Below are 13827 nucleotides of genomic sequence, written 5' to 3'. Positions count from 1 at the left end.
CTTTCCAATGCTAAAACCTCATTTTCTGAAGCTAATTTAGGTCTCATTTTCATTAATAGCTTGGCAACAATCATGCAGTGGAAATTTCTTCCAGGTCAAAGCAAGAGCCTTGGCCAGGGACTCGTGGTATCTGTGAGCTCTGGCTGTGGGTCTGGACTAGCCCTGGTGGGCAGTCTCCCTTCACAATCAAATGAGGGGATTGAGTTATCTCAGTGTTTTTCCAGGCACGTGTCTACGAACCACTCTGTAAAACAGAGCACGCCACAAGACATAAATATTTGTTATGCAGGGAAAAAAATGTTTTTGAAAGGTGACATGGTCGACTAAGTTTGGGCAACGTTGCATGCAAGTTAATCAAGTTGTTTTTGTTTCTTTGTTTGTGTGTCAACATGTGTGCTGTGTGTGTTTCCCATTAGAACACAGCTCTTTGTGGCTTTTGAGGAGTTATTGTCTCTTGGCATATTTGAGTAGCTATGCAGCACAGGCATTCCCAGGAGCATGATATGGGAAACCCTGGGGGGATGGCTCCCAGGTCTCTTCTGCCCTCCCTCTATGGGACTTCTGTGATGTCTAGAGCAAGGAATAAAAGAGACAGCCCTTGAGTCATCGTCTAAGCCTTAAGACTCAGACCACTTGCTTCCCCCAAACGTCACTATGATCTTGTTCAGGGACACCCTCGGTCTGTGCTCCCAGTGTCCATCTCAGGGCCTTGATCTTGCCCCTCATGGCCAGGAGACCTGCGCTGGCCATCCCAAAGCTCTCCTTGCCCTGCCTCGCTCGCTGGCCAACGGGGTTCCCCTCAGCCCAACAGGCTCCTTCCCAGGGAGCCCATCCCTCTCAACACACACCATTCCCAGTCCTGCATGAGCCCAGGCTTAGAATCAGAGTCAGATTCAAGTTTTGTCTCTGCAGTTTCCTTGTTATATGGTTCCCGTGCAATGGCTGAATTTTTCTAATACAGAAACGGGAAGTGATCGCGGTACTGACCACTCAGCTTGAGGGCAAACACTAACAGGGCCTGACATTCTGCCTTAGCCTAAGTTCCCTAGAAAGCTAAGCCCGAGGCAAAGGCTTGCCTGCCGCTCCTTTTTTAAGGACTACAATTCCAGACACATGAGAGTGAGGGACCCGCTAAGCAAAGCTGGGGAGAGAGAAAAACAACAGAGTGCCAGAATACGAGGGAATGTTGACCACCCACCGGTGTCAAACATGACGGACATGTTGATCTCATCAGGGCATCTCTCAAAAGGCTGTATGGTGACTGTGTCATAATTGTCCATCCAGGGAGAAGAAGAAGGAAGAATATGCCCAGAGGCTTTTGCATCCATTGCCCAAAGGGATGCCCCAAGGCGCATCATTCCTCCGAGCTTCCTCAAGGCACAGCGATGGGTACCACGTGGGTCTCCTGTTCCAGGCCTCGACATCAACAGAGGAACCCCGGAGCAAGGCTGATATGTGTGGGGCACAGACACGGGATAGAACGCTTCAGGCTCGTGCCCACATTCGCTCAGCAAAGTCCCACAGAGCTGGCCTCTGCAGTGGAGGGTGGCAGAGACAGGTGTGTTAGAAGAACAAAGGGGGTGCAGAAGAAACGTCTGTACATCCCTCCCCCTTTGTACCACCAGATCTGCTCTGTCCGCCCACTCTGTCCTGCCCCCATACCACATCTGGGGCATCGGCTTTACAGAATGTTCTCAGTTGTGTTCCAGGAGAAGGGCACAACGAGTCACAGAGCCTCCTTCCGACCACTGGGAAGGCCGGAGGCAACAGGGCTAGTGCAACAAGCCTGGGCGAAGCCAGCTAGAGCCGGTCCTGAGGCCCAGGGGACACCTGGCATATTGGAACCCCCTGTTGCTCAATGTCCCTCGTCCTCAATTTGGCAGATCTGGGTTGTTTTACCAGGCAGGGGGGCGACGACCATCATCCACTAAGGGATCAGTGCCTTCCTTTGTCATGTCTTTATTGAGTTGTTATTGCTACCGTGGCTCATTTACAGATCCTTTGCATCCAACAAGGGAGGACCAAGACCCCTGAACCTCCGTCTTCACTGGCAGCGACAGCCATTGCTCCGCACTGGAACTGGGGTGCGTTGCTGACATGATCAACCTGAAGTGATAGATGGGGTCACAACGTTAATTCAATGGGATCCTTACAGTGTCACCTACAAGGAGCACTAGCCCCACAATGGAAGTGTCAGCTGCCTGGGGACCAGGATCCCCCTCACCTCACAGATCCTAAGTTTTGTGGGGAGAGGGTGCATAAATTCTGCCTGAGGATCCCTGGGGGTTGGGATGGTAATGGCGGAGGGACTTTGGGCTCTTGATTCCAGGACCCATGTATTCCACCATGGAACACAGCATCACTTATTTTCTTTTGGGTTAGGCCCTTTGGCCACATCCTAAAAGGATAATACTCCAACCCCACAGGGGGTTGTCCTCAAGCTGGTATCTTAGCTCTACCTTTAACAGGCCATTGCACCATGCTGACAGGCGTGATGGGTATACAATAGACCGGGAGCCCATGGCCATGTATTCATTGTTATCGTTCTTTTGCCATAACCCTACAGTGGGTCCCTTGACGGAAGCCACTGACATGTGGGAAACTGTGTAGGTAGACAAGGCATTTGCTAGGCCTTCCTGTGGTGGTGTCCTTATCCTGAGGGTAGGAAGGAGAAATCCCCACCCATTAAGAACAAATCATTTTTCTCTCGGGGTAGGAAGGCTCCAGCAAGATCTACCCACCAAGAAGTGGTGGGACAGTCTTCTGTCGGGACAGTGTTCTGTTGAGGGTTCAGAGACAACATTTGCTATTGACGGATGAGGTATTCTACAGCAGCGATAGTGAGAAGAGCCTTGGGGAGAAAGCCTCCCTGCTGCTGGGGCCATTCATGGCTCCCATCCTGACTTCCATGGCTGACAAGATGAGGAGAGAGGCTAGTGGACACCCACAGGATGAGTTGTCCTGCCCTCTTGATTGTTAAATGCCTCCCTGGCTGTGGCATTCATGTCAGACCCCAAGACCTACCCCCTGTGTGCCTGTTCTCCTTAGTCCCTTCCTTACCTTTCCTTCACTCTTATCCCACAGCTTCCAATTTTCTTCCTTCCAAGCCCTTGACCAACTAGCCAAGCCATTTACCACCATGTCTTTGTATCTGTTTTCTCTGGGTCACCTTTCCTTGCAGGTCCGTCCTCCAGGAGAATGTCCTTCCACTGCTGTTCCTTCCAGCCATCCTTTGGGGTAGGACTAAAACACAGCATAGCCCGTTTTCAACTGATGATGACATGTCACATTAATCCATCTATGATCCAAGTCTTCTCCTTCTCCATCAGGTATTTACAGAGGATCCCTACCCCATGAAGTCACCCATGTACAAGAAGAAGAATCAGCAACAGAGTGGGAAGACAGAGCAGATCTGGTAGTACAAGGGAGGAGTGACGTACAGACGTTTCTTCTGCACCCCCTCTTGCCCATCTCCATGGTCTAACACACTTGTTTCTGCTACCTTCCACTGCAGGGGCCAACTCTGTGGGACTTTGCTGAGCGAATGTGGTCACAAGTCTGAAGCAGTCTATCCGAGACATTTCCATCATAAGTAGACTACCCAACCTTGTGACTTGGCATATCTGGTAACACACCAGCTCTTGATGGGCAGGTCTGGTCCCATAGTCACTCCTATGCCAATTCCAAGTGGTACCCAGAGCAAGAGCTCCCTGCCATGAGATTCACGGACTTACTATGGAATCCTGACAGTATATTCCACAACTTTTCAAAGTGTACTTGCCAAAGATTTCACCCATTCAGCATCCTGGTCCACTGTGGAGATCTCTAGCAGAGGTCCTCCTGCGTCAGACAGATACAGTGGTGGGCAGTTCAAACCACAGCCTGGACATGCTACAGAGCCTCTTTTGATCTCAGAAAGTCAGCTTGCTTTAATCCTATGCAACTTATAAGATCTGGTAGGGTATTAACTTTGATTTTTATTAATTTTTCAAATTAGTTGTTTGAATAAATAAAACATTAAAATAGTTTCAAAATTAAAATAGAAAAAAGGTATAGGAAGGTATAGAGTAAGCAACCTCCCTTCTACCATTTTCTTTCTAGCAGAAAATGGTGTTTAGTAGCTTGTGAATTACTCTAGAGCTATTTTATGCCTACAGAAGGAAATACAAGGGTGTGTGAGTGTGTGTGTGTGTGTGCGTGTGTATCTTCTGATCTCCCACCATTTCCTAAAACAATTGGTAGTTTACCACTCTGCCCCTGCCTGTAACTCAAGAGTATATTCTAGCCATCTTCACGTAGCAAAACACAAAGACGCTCTTCACTACAGTTCACAACTGTCTGGGAGGTCATTTAATGGATGTGCCATAGTCTACGTGACCATGTTCCTCTTGATGGATATTTCGTTGTTTCCAATAATTTGGAATCACAGGGAGTATGGCAATGAATACCCACTACACATGGAAGTACAGGTCCCCAGCATGCATTTTTTATTTTAAAGGATGTCTTCAGACGGCTCCCCTTGAAGTTTGCACCAATTTGCATTCCCACTGACAATGTAGAAGTGTGCTCATGTTTCCAGACCACCTCCCTCAGAGTGTGTTTTAATTTTTGCCAATCTGATCAGTAAAATGTGTTACTTGAGTGTACTTCAATTTGTTTATCGCTTATTTTATTAAACTTGGGTGTGTTTAATCCCTTACGTCACCAGTCAGCTGTAAAGCTACTTGGGTTCTCCAAGACTCCATATTTTATTTATTTTTTAAAAGATTTTATTTATTTATTTCACAGAGAGAGATCACAAGTAGGCAGAGAGACAGGCAGAGAGAGAGAGAGAGAGAGAGAGAGGAGGAAGCAGGCTCCCTGCTGAGCAGAGAGCTCAATTCAGGGCTCAATCTTAGGACCCTGGGATCATGACCTAAGCCGAAGGCAGAGGCTTTGACCCACTGAGCCACCCAGGTGCCCCAAGACTACATATTTTAAATCTTGATACGTAATCACAGAATTGAAGGAGGAGAGCAAGACCAGGCCTAACTTGTTCGTGGCTCTCTTCCTAATTCCAAGCACAGTGTCTAGCACCTAGTAGATGTTCAGTAAATATTTCTTGAATGAGTGAATGGATCAAGCATGATGCAGGGCTCATTTGTGCAGTGGTTTGTAGATGAATGAGGACTTTCTCCCTGTTTTAGCAATCCCATCCTCTCTTATTCTGGTGAGAGGATGCTAGAGAAATTGAGGAGAGCCTACTCCGGTTGAGGGACGGTGCCTCACCCAGGACCCTGCTGGAAAGTCACGGCCATGCTTCCACATTTCCTCCCACGGAATTCTCTGCATCCTTTGCCTAATTATCCAATTAGGATATGGGCGACTTGAAATGGGCGACTTATTTCTACACTGGCCAAGAACCTATGATCCATGAAAAATGGCTGGAAAAAATGGACTGAATCAATCAGGCCTGGGGGTAGGGAGTCCGAATTCAGTAGGCTTACTGCCGAAAAGTCAAGAGGAAGAAGTTGAATCACGGTGGCCATTATGGGTCATGAAGAAGCCACAAGCTGTGAGGAAGGACTGAGGAAGCTGAACAAGCAGAGGAAGCTGGACAGCAGAGCAGGAAGGTAGCAAGTTCCACCAGAAGTGAATTCCCTCATGTGGTCCTAGGAAACAAACTGAGAGCACTGTCTGTTCCTGACAGCTTCCCAGGTGAGTCCCACGATTCCTGGAAATGAATCTAGGTTTCAGACCTTAGATTTCCACGGGACCCTGGAGTGACCTGCCGATGCAGTGTTTCTCCACTTGAGATGGCCTGGACTGAGACTCTGTTTCTTGCCATCCAAAGATCCCTACCTGGACCCCTTGTACAAACATGGAATCTGAGAGTCTGTACGGTGGAGTCCAAGTCCTCTGCCTGCGCGTCAGCTGGCTCAGTGAAGTTGGACGCTCGTTCCAACGCACATGGGAGGTGGTCGGTGCGTATTTGACCACTGCTTGATTGGTTGATTCATTTATCACGGGCTTCATTTAAAGAAACAATGGATCTTGTAGCAGAATGTGTTTTCCAAAGCGACGGCAACAGTAACTCCAATCCCACATGCTCTTTGGCGATGCAACCTTGACCTCGCCGCTCCCCCATCGAGAGACCAAATCTAATTCGTGTTTCTGAAGTTTGGGCTGGCCTTAGTAACTCCCTTGTCACCAACACAATGTGGCGGAAATGGCATCACATGACTTTGGAAGTTAGATCATAAAAGGTCTTGAAGCTTTTGCTTGGTCTCTTGGAACACTCTCTCTTAGGATGCTCCCCTGCTCAGAGCCCAGCATCCATGCTGTGCAAAGCCCTATCCACGTAGAGAGGCCACAGGGGGGTGCTCTGATGATCACCTGAGCTAGCTTTTGAGTATCCAGTCCCAGTCCCAGACTGGTGAGTGAAGAATCATCCAGCTGATCCTATGCCCCCGCAGTTCCACTTTCCTCAACGCATTCCAATTTTCCCTGGTGAGGCCCAAGACAGGACTGAGCAGACACAAGCTGTCGCCACTGTGCCCTTTACAAATTCTTGACTTCCAGAAGCTATAAGAGCTTAATAAATGGGAATTTATGTGACTCCTCTAAGTTTTGGACTGATTTGTTACCTGATAGGTAACTGAAATACCTCATTGGAATGGACTTTATTTCCCCTAAAATGATGACTCTATTTCTTACCCACGTCTAGCTAAGGGTTAAGAGATAAATTCTAAATCCAGTGGATATTTCCCTAACTTGAATCCATAAACAAAGGCAGAGCTTTTCCAAAATCGGGACTGGCTATAAAAAGAAGGATCCTTGACTTTAAGCCCAAGAGAGCTTTGTTCCTTAAAGCTGGTGAAAAGAGGTCTTCCTGACATGAAGAAATGACATCTGTTTCTCGGATTAAATAGACACACGCACACACACACACACACACACACACACACACACACACAATGTAGATTGGCTTCCTGTGCAGACAATGTACGCTTAGTTTCTTAGTTTTCTGGGAAATCATTATCCAGTTAGGAAATTCTCCAGTCAAGAATGGACTGTTGCTGGCCATGTTGTTCGGGGGAGGGCAGGCCGGCACAAACTTTGGTGGAAGAGTCCATCCTTCTAGAAAGCGTCCTTGTGAAGAGCTAGGACCACCAAGGAGCCCCCAACACTGTAAGCTCCTGCCTCGCACGCAGCTTTACAAACTGTAGACAGCCCTCCGCATGCACAGCTGTCAGGCTGGGGACTAGCCCCCAGGAGACCGGGCTTGGGAAGGGAGGGGCCTGGGACATCCTGGGGAAAGCAGATTTCGCTGGCATCCTGCCGTGGTGAGGGGAGAGGCCCACACGGAGCCCCCTAGCTGTGTCCTAGACTATAAGGTTTGCACAGAGGTCTGTCTAACCACATTCACTGGGGTCTCTCACCATCAGCTGGGTCCCCACATTTCTATTTTCCTGGTGGGAACGGAAGCTCAGAGTTGCTGAAGACTGCACTAGGGGACACAGAGCTGTTGCGGAGGATAGACCCAGGGACTGAGACCTGGGTCATTTAATTCCTTCTCAGAAGTCCTGGCCAGGAGCTTGTGGTCATTGCTCTGTAACCCTGCAGAGCGCCTTACAGTCGGCCCATGCTTCCCTGGGCAGCATGCCAGGAGAGCCGCGGGACCTGCTTCCTATCTCTGCTTCAGAGGCAGTTGTAGTGAATGGCCATCAGTCCTGCGACCCAGCAGGTGGCAAAGCCAGGCACGAAGCAGGAGCAGGATCTTGCCTCCCATACAGAGCAGCCTCATCGAACCCTGGGTGCCTTTCCACTCTCTCCTCCTGCCTCCTGGAGCACTGAGGAGTCCGGGCGAGGAGGTCCCTGCCAGCAGCCTTTGAACAGTGATGTTTCTGCGATTATTCCACACCTATTAAGTACCCGCAGCATGTAAGACAGCATCTAGCCCATTGTGACCGCAACTGATGTGATCCGAAAAGGCAGCCGTGACCTGGGTACCCGCCGTGCCCTCTGCCCTTTCCCAGGCCCTGGGACACCCCCACCTGCACCCCCAGGTCGGAGGGCTGCTGTCCCAGGTGCGGCCACAGGACAGCAGAAACCCCAGGGGCTGCCATATGATTAAAGTCTCTGCTGGGAGAAAGTGACACTGTGGTCTGATTCATACCAGTAAATATGTGATTTACATTTAATTCTGAGTAACCTTTCTGGGCTCGGTGAGGTGTGAAGGAATCTGATGGGGCCGGCTCCGAGGAGGAGGGGACAATTCATATTCATTAAGACCTCCCCGTCAGCGAGCTGAAGAGTGACGGGCCCCAGCCCGCCCTCCTCCCTCTCACCCTCCAGGGTCAGGGCTCCTGGGAGGCCAGCAGTCACGCAGGCTGCTGCCTGGGGAGGGGGTGGGAGGACGAGGGACGGAGGGGAGGCAGCGGGGAGGGCTAGAGGCGCCGAGAGAAATTGGGAGGAAAATAAACACGGGTCCCCCAGTGACTTCGGATTGCTGCATTAGCTGTATTGATCTCTCGAGGGCAGGGGGAGGGGTATTGATTGAGGAGGTGGGGGGTCTCAGAGGCCCCCGGTCAGCCTCCTTTGTCCATATTTACAAGGGGCTGTTCAGTCATCTCTGGTTCATCCAGTCCTGGTGCAGAGAGAGGATGCCAGGGATGGAAGGCTCCTTGGCCCCTCCGGGTGCTGATTCGGGTCTTGATGGCCAGAGCTGGGATCAGTGCCAGTACACACGGCCCAAAGAAGTGTCCCGAGGGTAAGAAAAATGTGCTTCTTTCACTCATACAGGCCGTCCGGCTGCTCTCAGACAGTCAGTTTGTCTGTCCTCCTAATGGGTGTATCTGTAACGATCAACAGCGGTTCTGAGAGCTGCTGTCTGCTGACCGATGACATCAGAGGGGTCATCTGAGGGATGGGAAGCTGTGCCCTCAGCAGGTGCCTGGAGTGGGGCAGAGTGAGGCGAGCAGTTGCTCCTGGAGGACTCCCCAGGAGCATGGCAGCTGAGCTGGGAGCTGACGGTGGGCTGGGCCCCCACCAGCCAGGCAGACAGGTGGGGGAGAGTGTCCCAGCTGCCCCGGGGGAGAAAGGGTAGGTGGGAAGTGACAGGGAACAAGGAGCCCCTGGGGGGGGGGGCAGCTGTTCTGGGTGGCCGGACAGAGGAGAGACACAGCTGGCAGGCCGTGTTAGTAACCCTGAACTTATTCCTGAGGCTGACAAGGAGCTACTGAAGGCTTTCAGGCAGGAGAGTTAGAATCAAGTAGGCTTTAAAAACTTGGCTCCGTCTACACTATGGGACGTGAACACGGAGGGTGAGAGAGCTGTGAGGTGAGGTGGCCGGGCCATCGCCCAAGGAGGGCACGGCTCAGGGAGCCAACTGGGCAGAGAGACGGTCAGAGATGACTAGTTGTTCTGGGTGTAAAGGCAGAAGGGCTTGTGGGACCATTCTTTGATTTCTGGTGTCTGTGACCGGCCCGGCCTGGAGAGGAAGAGGACACTGTGTGTGTGATCGGAGCGGAGTGTCCAGTGGAAGGGCGAGGCCGGGAGACGGCATTGTCTAGCAGCCAAGGCAAGAAAGTGTGTCAGGAAGAGGAAGTGGCCGGCAGCGCCCGGCCCCATCCACAGGCCATGTGGGATGTGGAGTTAAAAGTGTCCGCTAGATTTAGCAACAAGAAGGTCAGAAGTGGCCGGCAGAGGCCAGTCCCCGGGGGCCTGGGGGGCCAGAGCCAGACGGAGGGAGGTGGGAGCTGAGGAAGTGGAAAGCACTTGTCCAGACACCCCAGTGAAGAGGTTTGGCCATGAAGGAAAGGCCAACATGGGGTCAAGAGTAGAAAGGAGGCAGCAAGTCAAGAAAGGGATTTTTCAAGGCAGCAAAGGCTTAGCCCATGGACGTGCTGGTGGCCAGGAGCCAGCAGGGAGGGAGAGAGGTAGAGGGCACAGCGGATAAGGGGCTTCTGGGCTGAGCCAGGGTCTGGGAGGGAAGGTCTGGAAGGGGCAGGGAGGGCCGTGTGGTAGAGACAGGGGGAGGCAAGGAAGGAAGGAGGAAGGGGCGTGGATGCCCCATGGGCAGGGCGGTCCTGAGGGCCTGCTCCTGAGAGCCAGGATGGAGCTGCAGGGGGGGGGGGGGGGAGACACAGAAGATGGTGGGGTCTGGGCTCACACGCGCACGCTGAGGGGTGCTCGGGGGAGCGGGTTTGCGGCTGCGGTTTGGGGAAAAGCATGAAAGCACGAAGAAAGGAATTTCTCCACAGGTCCGTGAGGCCCAGGGTCTGAGACGGAGCCAGTATGCTCCGTAGAAAGCCTTCAGCAAGTGAGCGAGTGATTAGGGATAATAATAGCGAGACGAACTAGTTTATAATCTGTGCTTGAGGTCGGGCTGGCCAAATGTCACAGAGTGACTGTGGGGGATGCGCGCCCAGGTGAGCGTCGTCCCGGGGTGCCTGTCACGGTGTGCCCAGGGAGTCACCAAGGGGTCTGGTACCACCCAGGCAGGCAGGCAAAGTTCCCCTCCTCTGACCTACCCCCTCCTGCTGTCCAGAACAGGGCCTCCCTTCTCCCATAGATGCCACAAGTTGTGGGCCCGCTGGGACCTAAGAAACGGCTATATGCAGTGGGCGGGGCCTGACGTGGGTCAGCTGACTGTGGTCTGCACCCTGGGGTGTCGCCACTGGGGCTCTGACCCCCAGAGACAGTTTCTCAGTCACAAGAACACCAGCTCCCTATGTCCCACAGCTACCTCAGGAGTCACTGAGATCGGCACAGAGCCCTCATTTATTTTGGTCTTTTTCCTTTCACAACATATGTTGGGGAGAGGGAGGAAAAGGGGAGCTTCACTTTGTTCTCATGAAAATTCTACTCTCTTGAAGAGCCTCCAGAAGGACAAAGGTGGGCTGGGCCTTTGGAGAAGGTTGTGCAGTGCGTGCACTGCTCAAAGACACCCTGATAGGATGAGGGGTGGGGCCAAGTGGGACCTGAAACCCAGCCTGGGTCCACTGGCCAAGCCTCATGCCCTGTGTCTGTAGAGAGGGGGCACCTTTTTTCCAATTCACACAAAGGCATTGTAGAAGCTAGCTGAGTCCCCTAGAGAAGCTTCTGGTACCTGTCCAGAGCGAGGTGGGCCAGGAGACTTCCACAGACAACAGATGGTGACAAGAAGCTTCTGGCCACCTGGATGCGCTGCTCTCATGGCCAGGAGGAGAGTTGGGAATTGGGGCATTTTCATTTTACAGATCCCACGAAAGGGCAGGGGCAGAGTCAGGGTGAGGCTGGAATGGGTGTGGGGGAAAGGTCCAGGCGGACAGGTTCATGGCCGGAAAGGGAAAGGTGAGCAGATGACAGTGGTGGCCGGGATCCCCAGAGGCCAGCTCCCAGCCCCGCTCTGCCACTGCTCCCCTGGCAGCCTCTGGGCAGGTCGCATTCCCTCTCTCTGCCTCAGTCTCCTCGCCAGAGCTGAAGTTACAAGAGATGGAGTGACAGCTCGGCCACCCACTGCGTCTATGACTGGGGCCAGGTCATTTGAATGCATCAGAGCTCATGTCTTCCTCTAGGCCACAGATGGCCGTTTGTCCTCGGCCTCTTGGCCAGCCACCCAGGTGCCCTCCCTGTCCCCGCCCACCCGCCTCTCCTTCCTGAGGGGAATGAACCAGAATAGGACCTGTCTCTCCCTTCGGGGGAGGGGGTTCCGTTTCCATCAGCCCCAGGGAGAGCAAGAGGAACAGGAAAATTACAGTATCAGCATGGAAATTACAATTGGAGGCGTCTGATTCACCAGGGAGGGTGACTCGTTCCTCTTTTATTTTTTTAATTTTTTTTATTTTTAGTCGCTATTATGTCGGCAAGGTCTGTGCTCATTAACCTGCATTGCCAGCGCAGAGACTCTGTGAAACCGGCTGGTGAGCAGAGCTGCCCCCTCAGCCCCCTCCCCTCCCATCAGTTATTTATAGCCTCCCGTCCCTCTGGTGAATTAATTAACTTGTACCAGTGGCCTCAGACACCGCCTGTTGTGTTTAGCTTGGTGTCCCTTGGAGGCCAGTAAGGGAAGCGGGCAGAGAGACGGGGATGGGCGGGCAGGTGGGGCTGCTGGCTGGGACCTGCCTCCCCCACCCCAGCTTTGAGCCATCCCCAAGCCGTCCTTATCCCCAGCAGAATCGGACTGAGAGGTGTCTCGTACCCCAGCTTCCCTCCTTAGAGACTTCCAAGGTTTGGGATTGTCAAAGCCAGGCAATCTGTCCCCAGTGGCAGAGTCTGACAATGTACCAGGAGGAAAAAAGTCCAAAATACATTCCTTTCCTACAGCAGGGAAGCAAGGGACCAAGACATAAGACTTCAGAATTCTCCATGCCCAAAGCGGTACCCAGCTGAGTGCCAAACCGCAGAGGAAAGGGGAGGCCTTGGAGATCTGCGGGATTCTGGGGCACACAGGGCAGAGAGGGGAGGGCACCCACATAGGGACCCAGTGAGCAAGGATGGGGAGAAGTTACGCATTCATGACGAGCTCCTCCGGCCTGGTCTTCTATTTCACAGATGGGGAGACTGAGGCCCAGAGAGGTAGCCTCTGGTCCTTTCATGCAGCCATCCGTTCTTTCATTCCATACACATTTTGTAACTTCCCAGTATGCGGGTGAATTAGGAACCTGTGCTGGGGAGCTATTCTGTCCCCACAGGGGTCCTGTCTAGCTGGGAGCTAATGCCCACCAGGCTACACCTGGCCCATGCCTGGCCCACTGCAGGCTTCAGGCATCATACAGAAGTTGTTCCCTCACACTCCAGGAGGGAAACTATAGCCCGTGCCACAACCGTCTCCCTCACGCCTGGGGCTCCCAGACACACACACACATTCGTATAAAGAGCACCCTGGGCTTGCCAGTGCAACTGGGATGCCCATTCCCCAGGCACTCCCACCCCTGTCCCCGCCAAAGGATGCTCCTGTATCCTATACCCCAGAACCCCTCCCCCCATCCCAACCACACCAAAGTTCGGACCCCGGGGCAGCCTTCTGGACAAGGACACACACAGGGGAAAGCCCTTGTCACCTCCTACAACTCCCAAATTCCAAGACACCCACTGCCCAGATTTACAGCCCCCTGCTCTCAAAGCCTGGGGCGGGCTGGGCTCATGTCTCCCACTGGAGGCGGACATTTTGCATCTCCCACCAACCCCCCTCCACCTCCAGTGCTGACTCCTGCAGGAAGGGGGTGGGAATGGGACTGGGCTTGGGCCCCACCCATGACATTCAGCAGCATTTATTCTTCGGGCCACATGGCACCATGGCTCAGGAAGTGCTCCTGGTCAGTGGGCCACAGGTTGGCCTGCCCTGTGCCCCGGAAGTGGACTCCCAGGGTAGGTTGGGGTCCAGCCCTCTGCACCAGCCTAAGAAGGGTATCAGGCGACTGCCCACCTCCTGGTCCCTTGAACAGTCTTGCTGAGCAGTATGATGAGTCCTCATCAGCACTGGTGATAATATGGAAATCACGATGGTTAAAGCCGGCAGATGGTTAAAGGGCTGCAGAGGACATCAGTTACTTAGCGGGATACTCCCCACCCTCCGGCCCCGCCCCCACCCCCCAGTGCCCCACCTTGGGACCTTCCCTCAGCTGGAGAGACCCCTGCTTTCTCCAGCAGTCCTGTCTCCCCTGGGCCCTCTGGGGCTCAGGCCAAGTTCTCTGGGCAGTTTTGTGCTTAGAATTACCTCCTTATGCCTGCAATTTGCCATTTGCGCCTTCAGAATCGACCTCAACTGGCTAATTGCCATGGCAATTAGGTAATTGCAGGTACAATTAGCATCTCTAGCAAAGCACAGGGAGAGGGAGAGGAGGCAGAGGGGAAGAGGGAAAT

Source organism: Mustela lutreola, chromosome 7 (assembly GCF_030435805.1).
Source record: "Mustela lutreola isolate mMusLut2 chromosome 7, mMusLut2.pri, whole genome shotgun sequence".
In the NCBI taxonomy this organism is placed as follows: domain Eukaryota; kingdom Metazoa; phylum Chordata; class Mammalia; order Carnivora; family Mustelidae; genus Mustela; species Mustela lutreola.
This window is presented reverse-complemented; position numbering follows the sequence as displayed.